At 39.8% G+C, this 15,277-nt stretch overlaps 1 protein-coding gene across 4 annotated transcripts in view; it reads left to right on the plus strand.

Annotated features, from left to right (window-relative positions):
• Window positions 1-2,719: 2,719 nt before the first annotated feature.
• Window positions 2,720-15,277, plus strand: part of RAPH1 (Ras association (RalGDS/AF-6) and pleckstrin homology domains 1) — an 87,044-nt gene continuing 74,486 nt past the window's right edge. For 3 of the 4 annotated variants that reach the window (XM_054173616.1, XM_054173629.1, XM_054173638.1), the window contains exon 1: window positions 2,720-3,038. The gene's annotated coding sequence lies outside the window, so the exon portion shown is untranslated. The remainder of the gene's footprint in view (window positions 3,039-15,277) is intronic. The other variant, XM_054173622.1, reaches the window with a different exon arrangement.

Genomic DNA, 15,277 nt, shown 5'->3' on the forward strand with positions numbered 1-15,277 from the left:
AACAACTAAAATGGGAGTTGTTGGGGTTTTTGATTTTGACCTCTCACATATCCAAACCTTGCCTGGTGTGTCCTTGATGGAAATTCCCCCAGCTATGTAAAGATCCAAAAGCCTACATAACCTTTGTTTATTTATTTTTTTCATATTCAGAATTATTTAAATACAGAAAATAAAACTTTTGAAAGATTCAAAGTTGAGCTCAGCTTCCAACAGTGCTTACCTGATACTTAAAATTGAGATTGGTAGATAACATTTAGGGAGAAGGAAGGATCAATAATCATGAAATTATTGCCCTGACTGAAAAACATTTTATCCTTGTTTATTTCAAAGCAGATATAGATTTAATCTGACCTTTTAACCTACTCAGAAGGCATAACTATTTTTATTATTTCATTAGCTGTTAATTTTATTGACAGATGTATGACTAAATCCACTGTAGTACTTTGAAAACCTTACCTGACATCTAATGCAGGTATGTACTATTTCCCTGGCCTGGGGGATGATTCTACAGTAGTAACTGATGTATGTAATTAGATGGTGGTTCTGTAGGATTCACACAGATTCAATCTGGTCTTCAAGCTTAAAATGGTCTGGCTCTGATCTCTATCCAGCATTAAATTAACTATGTTGTCTGTTGTCTGCGTAGGCTGAGGGCAATTTAACAAGTTTGATACAAAGGAGTAACATTTCCACATGCCAAAAGCAGAGTTTGCATTGAACAGCTACAACCTCTTTTTCCTTTCTTAGTTGAGTGATGAGGCTTTGCACACTTCATGGCCATGCAGTTCCTGAGCTGCTGTGGAGCTGAACGTGGCTTGGTAGTGCTTCTGTGCTGGGTTAGATATTGCTGGAGCTGCCATGGAGTTACAGAATGAACCTGGCCATATTGTACCCAAGCTGCAACTTGTATTGTCCCCCCGATGCACTCACTGCGCTTCCTCTGTGAAGCTCTGATCTGATTCTAAGGGAGGTGTTGTCATTCTTATCCCTTCAGTTCATTAAGAAAGTATGGTGGGATTAATACAACCTGGAGACAGTCTAAACCTGCTGATAACATCAGATTCAGGCTGGATGTTAGAAAAAAGTTCTATACAGAAAGAGTGATTGCCCATTGGAATGGGCTGCCTGGGGAGGTGGTGGAGTCGCCATCACTGGAGGTTTTTAGGAGAAGACTTGACGGGGTACTTGGTGCTGTGGGTTAGTTGGGCGGTGTTGGATTGGTTGATGGGTTGGACGCGATGATCTTGAAGGTCTCTTCCAACCTGGTTTATTCTATGTATTCTATGTATTCTATGTATTCACAGTCACTGCCAGCTCACTCTCACTGCTGATATTCAGGAAGTGCAGAATAGCACTGAAAATTTAAGTCACTAACACATTTGTGAAGTAAAGTGAGCTCAGACAATTATTTATTAATTATGGAGCATTTACACAAACTATGAAGCAGTGTAGCAGTATTGGTCTATTATTCTGAATGGCGCGATTATCTGCAACTGCAGGTTACTGTACTCTCTTACTGATGAACACATGTAGTTTTTCATAAAAGACATCCAGAGATGCAGTTGAAACAGTCTGATATTTCTGCATCCATAACTGCTTTTCTGGCATATTGTTGTCAACCTTTTATTATATTGTCCAAAATCTGAAGATTACATGCTAAGGCTATTTATATCACAAGGATTTTTTGCACTATATGTTAGAATGTATGTGTGAACTTTGTCTTTCAAATTACTTAATTGTATGTGCATATGAAAATAATATTCCTGTGTACTTGCCTGTATTTTAAGTTTCCTCTTCATGTAGCTCTTGACCTAGCTTATAACCTTGTTGGTAAATTAGTATTTACAGAAGTAGAACAATTAACATAATTTTGCATAATTGCTCTCATTTATGGAAAATACTGTGCTTTAGTTGACTGCAGCTTTCTCCTTGTCACACACCGACAGATAAAACCCGCTGTAAAACATGCCAGCGTCCCGGCACGATATGACAGCAGTTCTAGCAAAGGGAAGCACCACCCTCCCAGCCGAAGGCAGCATGAGCATCACCTCTCCGTGCCCCGGCTTGGAGCCCCAGCATACACTCATCTGCCCCCGCAATAAACTATACTTGGGCCAACCTCCTCTCGCACACATTGTTTGCAGCCGCACCTATAGCATTTCATCCCATTTGATGAAGAATTTACAAAATGGTGATTTCGTCACTTAAGCTGCGGTAGGATGAGAAACAGGGATCACCTCCCAGCCAGGGGAGTTTCTGGCCAAGGGGGCTCGGGGCGGCCGCTGCCGCCTCTGCGAGACACGGAGAGTTTGGGTTGGATTTCCAGGATTTTGTAATCTGCTGCCAGCAGAAACTCTGAGTGACTGCTGCGGGACGGGTAACACGCCCCAGAGCCTGTCGTTGCCTTACGAGCCGCAGCGCGCGTTCCGTACCGCAAGCCGCCTGGGGTACGGCCAGCGCCCGCCGCCAGCGCGCCGGCCGCCGCCAGGTCGGGCCAGACCTGTTCCGCGGGGCTCGGCGACGCGACCTCCCCCGGCCCAGCGCCAGCGGCGCTGGTCAGAGCTCCTCCATTCCTGCTGCAGCCGCCCACCGGCCACTCTGCCACGGCTGCGGGCCCCTCGCCGCCACTCGGGCGCTGGCGGCGCCCCCGACAGGGCGGAGCGAGGTGCGGCCTGCGCACCGGAAGTGAGCGGCGGGGGGAGCCCGGAGCGGCGGCGGGCGCTTAGGGTGGTAGCGGCGTGGAGAGAGCGGTGTCTCCGCTGCCGGGCAGGGACGTGCTCTGGCGGCCGGGCGGTTCCGCGCTTGACGGAAGCAAAAAACGGGAAAGGAAGGGAGCGGCAACGGGAGCCGGTATCGGCGGCCACCATTAGCGGCGGGAGGAAGAGCAGCAGCCGAGGGGGTCTGCAGGCGGAGCCGAGCCCGGGTGGTGCCGCCGCCGGCAGCGAGCGGGAGCGTGCCTGCCGCCTCGCGCCTCTGTATTGTGGGGAGTCGCCGCTGCCCGCCAGCCCGCCGGGGGGCTCCCCCGGAGCCGGGGCGAGGTGAGTGCTTGAGCCGCCTTCTTGTCCTTTCTTTTTTTGGGGTGGGGGCTGTGGTGGGCGAGCCGGTGGGCGTCTGCCTAGCCACGGCGACCGAGGGGCGGGCAGGCGGGGAGCGGCGCTTCCTGCCGATTCCCTTCCGACCGGCGGTGGGGCGGGGGCCGCTGAGGGACTACTGTGGCCCCGCTGTGGCCGGAGACTGGGCAGGGAGGACCGGGGTGAAGGAGTGTGAGAGGGGTGAGGTTTTTACGGCCCCCGGCCCGGGTCCTACGGCTCGAACATAAGCGGGTGATTTTTTTCAAAGCGGGCTTTGCGGTGCGGGTGGCTGCCGGAGAGCTGTGTATGTGCGATCCGCCCGTGCGGGGCTGGGCAGGGAGCTGGGGATGCGCGAGGGATGTGGTCTGTGGCATCCAGACAATGTCAGCTTGGGTGAGCCTCCACCCTGTAGAGCTGCAGGCAGGCCAGTCCCCAGTGCCACCCGGGCAACCCAACGCGCTTAAATCCTTTCTCCTGGTGCAGAAAGGAAAGATCGATTGGGATTGTTCATTACAATGTTTTGTCTTGTACAAAACCCAAAAGACCCGAAATCTTTTAAGCTTTTTAGGCATGCAACTTACTGAGGGTGGGCTGATTTGTGAAGAGCTTTCCAAGTGGTGTCTGCACTGGTTTTCATTAAGATGGGGAGAGTGGTTTATTATTTTAATTTAATGGGGGTTTTTGTATGGGGAAAAATCATTGCTGGTGGGAGGGGAGGGAGGAGTGTCTGTATACATGAGTGTCACATGATCCGTGGGCAATTCATATAGGTACACTCATATCTGCTGCGTTAATGTGAGGTGTAGGTTTTATATCTCTTGGATTTTTTATCTCATGTGGCAGAAAATAGTCATATGTGTGTTTGGGCAACTGTCTTGGCATTTTAGAATTTTTACTAGTATTTCAAGACTTAATGTTTTTTACCTGGTTATAGATACTCAGAAGGGGATGAACAGCAGTATATGAAGTGCAATTCCTCTTTTATTGGACGGGCACAGGTACACTTGGTTTGGCATAAGTGTGCTCTTTCATATGGCCATTCATGTGATGGAGGAGTGGGAAGCTACTGCTTCATGAGGCTATAGAATCACATCCACTCCATTTTAAACAAATAGCCTCTTTTCACCTGTTTCCCCTCAATCCCCTGTTCTACAGGCAGGAACACATTCACTTGTAAAGCACGTCTGAGCAGAAAATGTAGATATTTATTGGGAAAAAAATGTCCAAACCATCAAATCTTCCAGTTTTGCTGTTTAATCAGATTTTCTCTGCAGATACCCTTTCTAGATGGGTGTGGTGCCTAGTCGAATACAGAACTATTTTTCTGTACCTGTGTTAGTATGTGTTTTTTCATGTCAGCAAGTGACACTCAAATTACATGACAGAAATCCACATTAGAAAGAGGTTTTGCTTTCATAGAACAAAGAGGGAAGGGACGCTAAGGAATTTATTTATTGCCCTCCTACAGATTAAATTTTCAGTTAGATATTTGCTTAAAATGGCTTGATTTTTAGGCTCTTACAACATGCACTGTTTTTCAAACTCAGCATGGAATGACAGAGAGAAAAGTATTTGCTAAAAGATAAGCCACAGTTCTGGAAGGCAGCATTGTTTGCCAGCTGTTAATCTTGCAGAAGATTGTTAAAAAAGAATGTAAAAAAGGACACTGACAAATTTTCTATAATCTTCAGTCTGTTTTCCCAGCATAATATCTAGAGACCACTGCTTTCATGTTTGAATGTAAAGTAGTTTTTTCCCAGGGGAGGAGTGTATTATGTAAACTGTTTTGAACTTCCTGTATATTGCAGCTGATTCCTTTCTTAATAAGGTAATGCATGGTACAGAGAACACCTGTTGGCTTATAAAGGAGTGTGTGAGACTGCTGTGCTAACTTTTGTGGGTAATGGTTCAATATGATTGATTTTTAAGAGGGTGTCTGATCTGAGTGCCAGAATATGTGGGTATTGCTTTATTTCTTCCTTCCCTTAAACCACTGACTTTTGGGTTTTAATTATATTTTTAGCTGTAAAGTTATTGTGGTGCTTCTTTATTTGAATTTTGCAAGAATATGGACATGTCTTCCTTGTCTCTTCCTTCGTCATCAGAATTTTTAGTGAAGTCATCTAGTTTTTCTAGACACAAATGGTTATTTCTTTGTGCTCTTAGTTGAACGTCTTTATGCTATATTAATATAATTTGCTACTGGTTGTACAACATACCTTCCTTCCTCAAATGTCTTTCAGCCACTGGAGGGGAAAGAAAGTAAATCTATCAAACTGGGACAGAGTTAAATCTGAGTGACTAAGCCAGTTAGGCAAATACTAAGAAGAATAGTGCTGAAAATCCCAGCCGTTAAGTAATTTAGATTGCATTCCTAAGAGTAGGAAAATCTAAATCTCTTGTGTTACAAATTAAGCCAAAGGTTACAAAATTATCTGTTATGTTAAACAGTAATTTTATTTCTGAGTTCTCAAGTAGGACTGAAATAATGTGCCTTCATGGCTTCCCATTAACATCTGTTCAGAATGAAGACCCTACTGAATAAACCTAGAAGTTGTTACAAGCATTTAACAAAGCCAGAAATGTCCAACTTGCATTTCAGCCTCCAAAAATAAACTAAACACTGGTGGGTGCTCATTCTGTGGTGTTTCATTGGAGTTGCTGAATCAGACAATCTCAGATAAAAAAGCCTTATAAAAAGGGGCAATCCAGCAGACTGCTGACTTCTCATGTTTGGTGTGTTTCAATGTTAATTCTGTTGAAGGAAATGTAACTTACAAAAGCAAAGTTGTCATGTTGAGTAAGTTATTTTCAGGATTCAAAAACTATTGTAATTGGCAGTCACAGATTTTGAGTGAGTACACACGTTGAGTGCTCTCCACTTTTAGGAATGTCTACAAGGTTAAGGAATGCCAGTGAAGAAACTTGCGCTGTAATTGCCTGCTATAACTGTTCTTCAGACTGGCAAGGGATTTAAGTTTCTTCTTGTTAGTCTGCAGGCCTAATCATCACATGAAAACTGTGCTCCTTGAAAGTGGCATATTATCTTCCAGAGATTAATACTAGAAATTAGTAATAACTATCCAATAAAGCATGTTGGTCCAAGTGAGAGAGACAAGTAAAATTCCGTGATGATTTAGGTTGCCAATAATCATCCTCATAGTTGAAAATATTGTAAAGACTAAGGAAACTATTTGCAGCATAGTTTTAATGCAACTTGATCCAGATACAATTAATTTTTAAAAAATGGATTAATGAAAAGCACTCAATGTCGTCTTCTGTGAGCTACCATTCTCTTTGTTAGGAATGGTATGGAGAAAGATGGCATGCAGAAGAATTTGAAACTGGACTGAGGTTAAATATTAGGAAGAATAGTTTTTGTGGTCTCATTTTTAGAATGAGTTAGTTGAATTCTGTAGAGGCATCTGGGAAAGAGGAATTCCAGAGCTGCTATAAATACAGTTTTAAAACTTTTTGTCATAGAACATACTTTTTACCTGTTGCTGAATTACTGGTCTCAGAAATTTATCAGATTAATTTAAAATTGAAAAGCCATTGAATCTTCATTGTCTCAGGTACCTTTAAGAGAGCAATGTGTAAGGTACAAGTTTTTATACAAAAATATAGCAAGTCTGGTGAGGCATTTGCTACACACAGAAGCAAAACTGTTATGATATGTTTACTTTTCTTGAGTAAATATTGTTCTCATCTTGTGTGAAAATTATTTTATCTTACTGGAAGGCTAATGCTATATTCTAATTGTGTTTGACATCTGAAATGGTCTTGTACAGTGTAATACCTAAATATTTAAAATAGCAAGTTGTGTTCATATACTAAAAGGGTGTTCTTTCGCTTAAGTTGTGTTAAGAGCAAAACCACCTTACTGTTTCCTACTGTTTATTATATCATAGTAGCTAATTTCTAGCATATTAGGATTAGAAAGAAACAGGAGTAAGAAGTGACATAATTCTCCTGTTTTGTGACTCTGATCAGTTTATTTCTTGTGTCAGTATTGCAGCACTTTCATCTAAAAGTCTTGGAAACATTGGGTAGAAAATGCAATCATTTCTCTGAAGTACCTGTATGAAGTGGAAAAATATGTTAAATAAAATGTAGATACAGAAAAGTACTGGAGGGAGACTCAATGACAACCTTTATCCTCTCTGGTAACTTTACCCTTCAGAAAGCTTTAAGTGCAGCTTGGGGACTGGCAGAAACTTCTCATGTGATACGAAGTTGAAGTCAACTGCCTGTGGCGGCACAGGGTCCTTTGGTACTGCCAGTGCTGTGATTATCTCATTTTGTCCTTCCCTTTCCCCAGAGACTCAGCAGCTTGCACTGTTTGTAGGACCTGTAGTATTCCTGATGTGTTTTTGTCCATAATAGTGGGTTAAAGTAAAACAAAAACATAGCTGTGCTGTGCTTAGATTTGAGATGTGCAATCCAATTACTTGTAATTGGGCTTTTTTTGTTTGTTTTTTTTTTTCAACTGTTGCCTTCATGGCTCTTCTTGTAGTTTGTTCCCTAAAGAAAAACTCATAGAGTATGGCCTGTTGCATTCCAGTGATACATGAAAAGGCCTCATCTTGATGAAAATTCTGTCATTTTTTGCCTTTCTCTGCTTTAAGAATAGCCATCTTTAGCACAGAGAGGTGGTTCATGCTCTGTGATCATAGTCTTAATATCTGAACTGATACTGGTAAAAGTGCTGCCCTGTACTAAAACTGTTGTTGGGTAAATAGTTTCTGCTTCTACTATCCTACCATTGTCTCTAAGTGACTTGTAGATAACTGCAGGTTCTTAGAGGAAGTACTAAAAACTGTTCAAGGATACTCTGTTCAAAATCTTACTTTATTGTCTGAATTCCCCTTAGTCATTGTAAAAGGAAAAATATCATCAGAAGTATCTAAAAGACCTAATTGCTAGTCTTACTGAAACTGTAATTTGTAAACTTGTACCATCTACTTGTAAAATTGTATTTTGAAGGCTAAGTCATTAAATAATGTTCAAAGTGCAAATAATAAATGTGTATCAAGCACTGATGATAAAATAATCCAATCTTAGTCTGATAGAATTTCTGAAGTTTAAATCCTTTCAATATATGTCAGAAAATTGTCTGCTGAGTTATGTGCAACATTAGAAGTCTAGTGAGTTGCTGCATACTATGAAAAATGTTACCTTTAGAACACAGAATTTAGAGTTTTCTGGTCTGGAATTTCATTGTTCTTGGAATTTACAGATAGTGCTAAGACAGTTTTGCCCCAACCCTGTTGTTTCAGTCCATGATGAAAACAATTACTGTTGTTTTAGTGACTCTGGACTTCTTTAAAATGGTTTAATTGATGACAGTGATGATGAATTATCTGTCTAAAATGCATATTCAATTGGTTTAATCAGTGAGAAATTACACTGAGATTGTTTGACAGATTTTCCTCTCTGTCAAAGGGTGTGTAGATTTGTAGTGGTAGTTGTATGTTTAACTTGTTGAAGTTGCTGAATACACTATTGTGATACACTATTTCTGAAAAGGCAGTTGTTCAGAAAGAAACAGCTTGTGTACACACTTGCTATCTTTTCTTCTCTTTCCGTCTCTTCGTGACAAGATGTCACTGATACACTCTGTTGTAGATGCAATAGAAGACTGTGTTAGCAAACCAAACCTGCACCACCTTTGGAGCAGTAAAGCTGCTGCATGCATTGATTCTAAACTTCTTCCAGTCATTAATATCTGTAGAGATGCATTTACTATGCATGGAATAGCCACAGGTCTGCAGTTCTTCCTGCTTTCACCTCTGACCAGTGCTGAACCACTCTCAAGAATTGTATTCCACTCTCTTCTTTTAGTAGGTCCCTTAGTGAAATGGTATGAATAAGAGCGAAAGTGAAGCAATTGAGTGGTTATTTTTGTTTGTTTCATTCTTTTTTGTTTGTTTCATTGTTGTTTGGTTGTTGTTGTTGTTTTTTTAATTGTGCTTCTCCTGTCTGAAATATCCTTAGGTCTTCTTTAGTTTTAGTGACCACTAAACTGTTGCCTGTTAAAAATACTCAAAAGAACATATTAATGTGATCTACTTTACATCATGATCCACAGCATGCCAAACTGGTGAAGTTGAAGGGGTGATGAGTTGGGGTAAAATATTCTACTTTTGGGTAGCTGTTGAGAGAGTAAGAGAAGCCACATCCTTGTGTACATCTTCCTAGACCATGATTATGTAGTTTTGCAAAATTAAAGGTTCTTTTATCTATAGGATCTAAATGCATTCTTAAGAATAAAGACAACTCCTTTTCAAACAGCTGTTTGTGTCATATGGGTATTAAAAGACATCTCTTCAGGGTTTCAGAATCTATTGTAGGAAATACTTTGTACCACGACTTTGTAAATTAATTTGCTTTCATAGCTACATGACAAATGGTATCTATACTTATTTAGGCAAGCTGATTTATAGAACTGGATGGATTCTAGCTCAGTGTTGAAATTTGTAAGTTTTCAGAATGTTTCCAAACATCTCATGAATGAAACTGATTTTTGCAGCTTAATGATGGCCTTCCAAAGGTGAAAATGGCATAGGAAGCTCATTAGTTTAGCATAAATACTGTCTCTGTATACTAATAGACTTAAAATTAATCCTGTGTGGTTTTCCTACTTTGTTTCTGATCTTATTGCTTGTTACTGCTCTTCTTCATGGTTTACAAGTATTGAATTAGGAAGAGAAGTACTAACAAACTTGAAACCATTTCATTACAGCTGAGAATTGCCTCATGTTTTGTCATATCATTGCTGACAGTACACAAAGATAAGTTAAGATCCAAAGTTCTTAAATTTGTGTTAATTCTGAAACTCAGTCTGCAAGGATAAGACACTGTATGTGAAATAAATGGCATACCTACTCTAGCTCCCTTCAGGATCAAGGACAATGTTCACTGCCCAAGTAAGTGCCTCACTATTGTTCTATGGGAGGTACATTACCAGTGGATAAAGCCTCACTCTTTACTATTGCATGGTTGGCTATTCCTAGGTGTTCTGCTGCTCATGTATGGTAGTTTTTTTATTTCATCCTGACTTCCTTAGTTCATGCCTGCATAGTGATGAGGCATCTTGCATAGGGCTTTTGATTCCATGCCAGCAGCCAAGCATTCCAAGCTTTCTTTATTTATCCTTAGTAATTTTACTTCCTGCTTTTCTTCTTGCTAGAAGAATCATTGTGATCTTGTTGCACCATCTAAAACGAGTTAATCATTGTTGGAATCTGTTTTAATATACTAATGCAAGTTTGGACTTCCCAGGTGCCTGTAATCGTTCTCCACAGGTGACTAAAGGCCTTTTACACACATGTGTTTTATAGTGCATTTGAAAAAAAAATGTTAAAAATTGCCATACTGAAAAAACTCAAGTTGTTCTGAGCCTTTAAAGACAAATGCCTTACAGACCTCCGTTCTCCAAGGAAGTTGTCACTTGTCTCATGAATGCATGACATGTAGTTCTGAGCAGCTTTGATAGAAATATGGATGATTGCATGCCATTTCCTGAAAAACATTCTCAAGTTTGCTGCATGTTATCAGTGACCAACATCTCTAGTAGTCTGGATTTTAGTTAACAGGTTATGTCTGGGGGCTTAAGAAAAGCACTTGTATCTATTAAACAGTGGCATTTTATTTAGGGAGGGAAGGGGGGAAACCCAGTAGTTTTCATTCACCAGTAACTTTGCAAGGTAGCAATATTTCCTAAAGCTTGTGAATTCCTTTGTCCACCTCTGAGCACATTGTACAGATCAGGAGAGCAATGCTGTGAAGCTGTGTAACAGAAGATCACTTTTTCTTCTGCCTCTAGTCAAGTATGTCTATCAATAAGTAACTTAATGATATCTTCTGATCAGTTCTATGAAACTGAAAGCATATTTGTCAGAGAGATGTGAGTACAACTGTAGATTCCAGCCCAGAGAGGAAGGAAAGGAATTACTTGTTTTGGATTAGAGACCTTAGAAATTCTAAGAAGCATAGCGAAACCGAGAACTGTCATTTTCAGCAATTAGATGGAAGCAGAAGCAGGGGCCCATAGAAAAGTGTGAATATTGTCTTCCCCTCTGGCAGGTGGCAGAATAGGAAATTGAAGCAGTAAGAAAATGAAAGAAATCTTTGGGATGAACCACATATTCATGTCACACTTCTTAAAGCAAAACACAGAGTATGAAGACTGCTCTATGTTAACTCCACTTGAACTCCACTTGATAGTGTAGCATGCAGCTTAACCTCTTGTGTTTGGTATTTAAGCCAGTGAAAATCAGAGACTTGTTAAAATAGAAAATAATCCCCCCCAAAAAACCCTCGCATTCAAGTGCTTTTGAGTAACTTAAATGAAATTTTCTGGGTTGATACTTTGTATTCCTGTTTAGCTTGAATCCGTGCAAAAACTTTAGAATCTCCTCAAAACCAGTGATTTAAAGGTGTGGGGGGGGAACCCCAATAAAAATAAAAATTAAAAAACCTTGGAATTAGTTATTACTTCTTTGTAATGAAAAAAAATCTTATTAATCTTTTATAAACTGGAATGTAATATTCCTGGAACAAGTAGCCTGCGTTGTGGGGTCAAAAGTCCACTGTAGAGCAAACAAAAGTGTTTTCAGACTGCGCTTTCAACTTGGGTCGTGTTTCGTTTCTGAAATGTGATGACTTGGATGTCTCTCTTTTGAAAAAGAGGTGTTGCTTAATCTTTGCTGAAGTGAGGATAGTTGGTATATTCAGAGATTTCATATCGAAAGTAAGCTTGGATAGACTGTTATACCCAAGAGTTTGGAGAATGATTTTATGAGTCATCTTTTTTCCTTCTAGGCCCAGTGCCTTCAAAAGTATATTAGTTCGTTCCCTTTAAACTTAAATATTTGTGCACCCTTTAAACTTAAAATATATATAGTGTAGGACAGGAACATTGTCACTTTGCACAGATTACTTTGATTTAATACATGAACTGTCTGCTATCATTGTCACAAAAAGTTTTAGTTGATACGCTGCTGCTTGTTTTCTGGCCTAGTGACTGATCTTGAGTGCAGGATCTAAAGCATATTATTGTATCATCTCTGACTTTAAATTGTTCTTCATATGTCTGGCAGTAATTCTTATGAAGTACATACTGTATTTTGAATGTGACAAGATTAATTGTTACGTCACTCTGTGCCTCATGTCTTTGTAGACTGTAAAGTAAAAGGTTCACTAGCATTTGAGAAGTAATAAATGAACCCGAAAACAGGAATAAAACCACTACTGTGTGTGGGAATTAAAGGTCCAGTAAAAGAAGCCTTTAGTTTACATGATATTTATTTTCTAATCTTTCTGAATTCTGCTGGAATCTGTAGTGTGATTAGTAACATTTCAATGGGAATTGGGGGGTGGCAGCAGTCTGGTCATGTGTTCATCAAGAATTCTCTATCAAGATACAAAACATGGTTTGGGGGGGTATATTTCCACAATAATAAATAGTGATGACATTCTTATCATTAGGTGTGCATGCAGTAGCTTGGTATTTAATGGAATATAGTTGATAACTGTATAGGTTTAATATATTTGTTGCCACTGTACTTGGTGTATTTTATAGATCTTGTTGAGAAAATGTGTTTGTAACTAACTCTGTTCTTTTTCTTTCCAAAGGTGAGCAAGGTAAGCACTGAAATAATATCCATGACTCTGCATTCTGTTAAAAATTGATCTGTGTCCTCTGTGTATTGCTGATCTCTTACAGTGTCTTGAGGAATAGGACATTATTTAAAAAGAGGAAGTTAGGTCTACCACAGGGGAAGCATTATATTATGGATTAAATGCTGTCCTTAGCATTTTTGAACCACGCTTTTTCTGCTCTCCTGTTACGTGTATTTTTCTTTTATGCACTCTTCCAATTTTCTGATTCTGGAAGTTGTATGTGTAACTCTCTTACCCTCTTTTTTTTGGGTATTGGTCTTCTGAAACGAAGCTTGATTTGAAACTGGAAAAGTAGAAAAATTATTTTTTCTGTTCTCAGTTCCATTCTGTACTTAGGGTTATGTTTGTGTACGTGCTTTTAAGTTCTGTTGCCTACAATTGTCCCACAGGAGATTGGGAATGTCCGTTGTGAGCTGGACAGCATATTGTTCTTGGTATTCTCCACCTCAAAGTGCACGTGGGAGAGAGGTTGGATAGTATAATTAGATGTTAGTCCTGTGCTTTGTATATATTCTTCTCAGTTGGGAGAAGTTCTTGAGATGATGCACAAGAATTGAAAAGGGGGCTGAGAACTTGCTTGTTGTGACTTGATTGTATTTTAAAAAACAGAAACTGTCAGGAATAATAGAGCTGGAAGGAGATGATATTAGAATAGCACAGAGGCTGTGAATGATTCCACAGATGTATTGCTCTTCTTTAACTGTTTTCTTCTGAGAGAATACTGGGACATCAGATGAAAAGTTGAGACCAGGAATAAACAGATGGCATCCTTTTTTTTTTTATTATTTTTTAACAGGTTCTTCTTCACAAATGGTGTCATGAGTGCATGCTCTGGCTTGTGCTTGATTGCACCAGTGCTTGCACAGAATGGATAGACACAGTGACAGAAATAGTGCTAAGAGCTAGACATGATTTCCTGGTAGTCATTCTCAGCAGTATTGCCATGGGACCACAGCCAATGACTTCCCTTAATAAGTATGAAGGTCCATGGGCAGCTCTGACAGAACGGCTGCAACTGATGTTACAGCACACTGGCACCTACTTGTTGAGTCATTCACTGCTGGTTGTACAGTAAATAATGACTTAATTTCTCTACTAAAATTTCCACGTGCACCTTGGTGACCAATCTTTCAAAGAGTGGTTTTTACACTAACTTTGCATTGATTACAGTTTTGTCAGGCTTTTGCTGCAGTTGTGTATCCAGGCCATGTCAGCATGTGAGTTTAAGACTTTAGAATGCTGTTGAAAAATAAAACGAAAGCAAATCAACATGACTTCCTTATTTATTATATGAGATATATATATATAGATATATATATATATCTCATCCTTCAAAGTGTGTTGCAGGATTTCTGTCAAATGCAAAAGATCACTTTCCACAGAATGCCAAATCCAGCTGCATGAGAACAGTTGCTTCAGTTTCATCAGCACGATTTTAAACCTACCTTCTGTATGAGTAGTTTATTCCAAAACCCCCCGATGCAACCTCAAACCCTAACTGTGTGTTCTGTGTGGAAATGCTGTAAAGACCGATTCATTGACTCAAATATTTGAGGATTCTTGGTAATGGATTATGTTGGTAATCCTACCCATCTACCTACCTCTTGTCTGCTGTTTTTTATAAGTGTGTAAAAAGTGTAAAGGTGTAAATAGAAAGGAGAAAAAATAACTTTCTGACCTTTCTTATGCAGTCACAGCTAGAACGGGATAGCAGTGAGTACTAGGAATCCATCCTTGATCCATATGACCAGCAATGTTTAGCACTGCGGCAGCAGTGATGTTTGGAAATCTTAACCAGCTTTCTTCCACTAATTTTTGGGCTTTTTTTTTTTCCCTCCAGAAGGTGAGCTTTTCTCATTCGTTTTTCTTTACTTGAAAAGGAGTAGGATTCTCAGGGTTGGCTTTTTGTTGTTTGGGGTTTTGCACTGTTTTAGATTTATTTTTTTTTTAAAGAAAAAACTTTTTGAGGCTTTCCTTCTAGTCTTTGACTTGTAAAATTAGGTTTAAATGGCATACTGGTTTTCGTATGTGTATAATGATGTCAAATCCCAAACACACTACTGTAAGAATAGTGTTTGTTGACTTTCTTCTTTCTGCCATCGCTTCCTCTTGGAAAAAGAAGACCTAATTTGTTGTAGATGAATCAGAAGATTTATAGAGAGAAACTTGGATTTCCTGACTTTGCATATACAAATTGCTTGGATTATCTGCTGCACACTGCAGAAGTTTAGTCTCAACCTTTTCCTTAGAATGGGAAGGAGAGGTCTTCTGGCTCCTTCCAGTACTTGATTATGAGAGGGAGTGGCGATGTGTTTATATTTATGTGGGAGCTTTGCATCAAAAAATCTGCTGTACCATAATTAAGTGATTGGAATTAGTCACTTCAGCAGTTTTAAAGGCTTTTGCAGGACTTCACAATGGAAAAAAGGATAATTTATGAAAATTAATTGTATTAATAATAAAAAGTGGTGGAATGAAAAAAACTTTTATTAATATTTCATCTCATTCTTATACAGCAT

This window comes from Dryobates pubescens, chromosome 2, assembly GCF_014839835.1.
Source record: "Dryobates pubescens isolate bDryPub1 chromosome 2, bDryPub1.pri, whole genome shotgun sequence".
NCBI classification, from domain to species: domain Eukaryota; kingdom Metazoa; phylum Chordata; class Aves; order Piciformes; family Picidae; genus Dryobates; species Dryobates pubescens.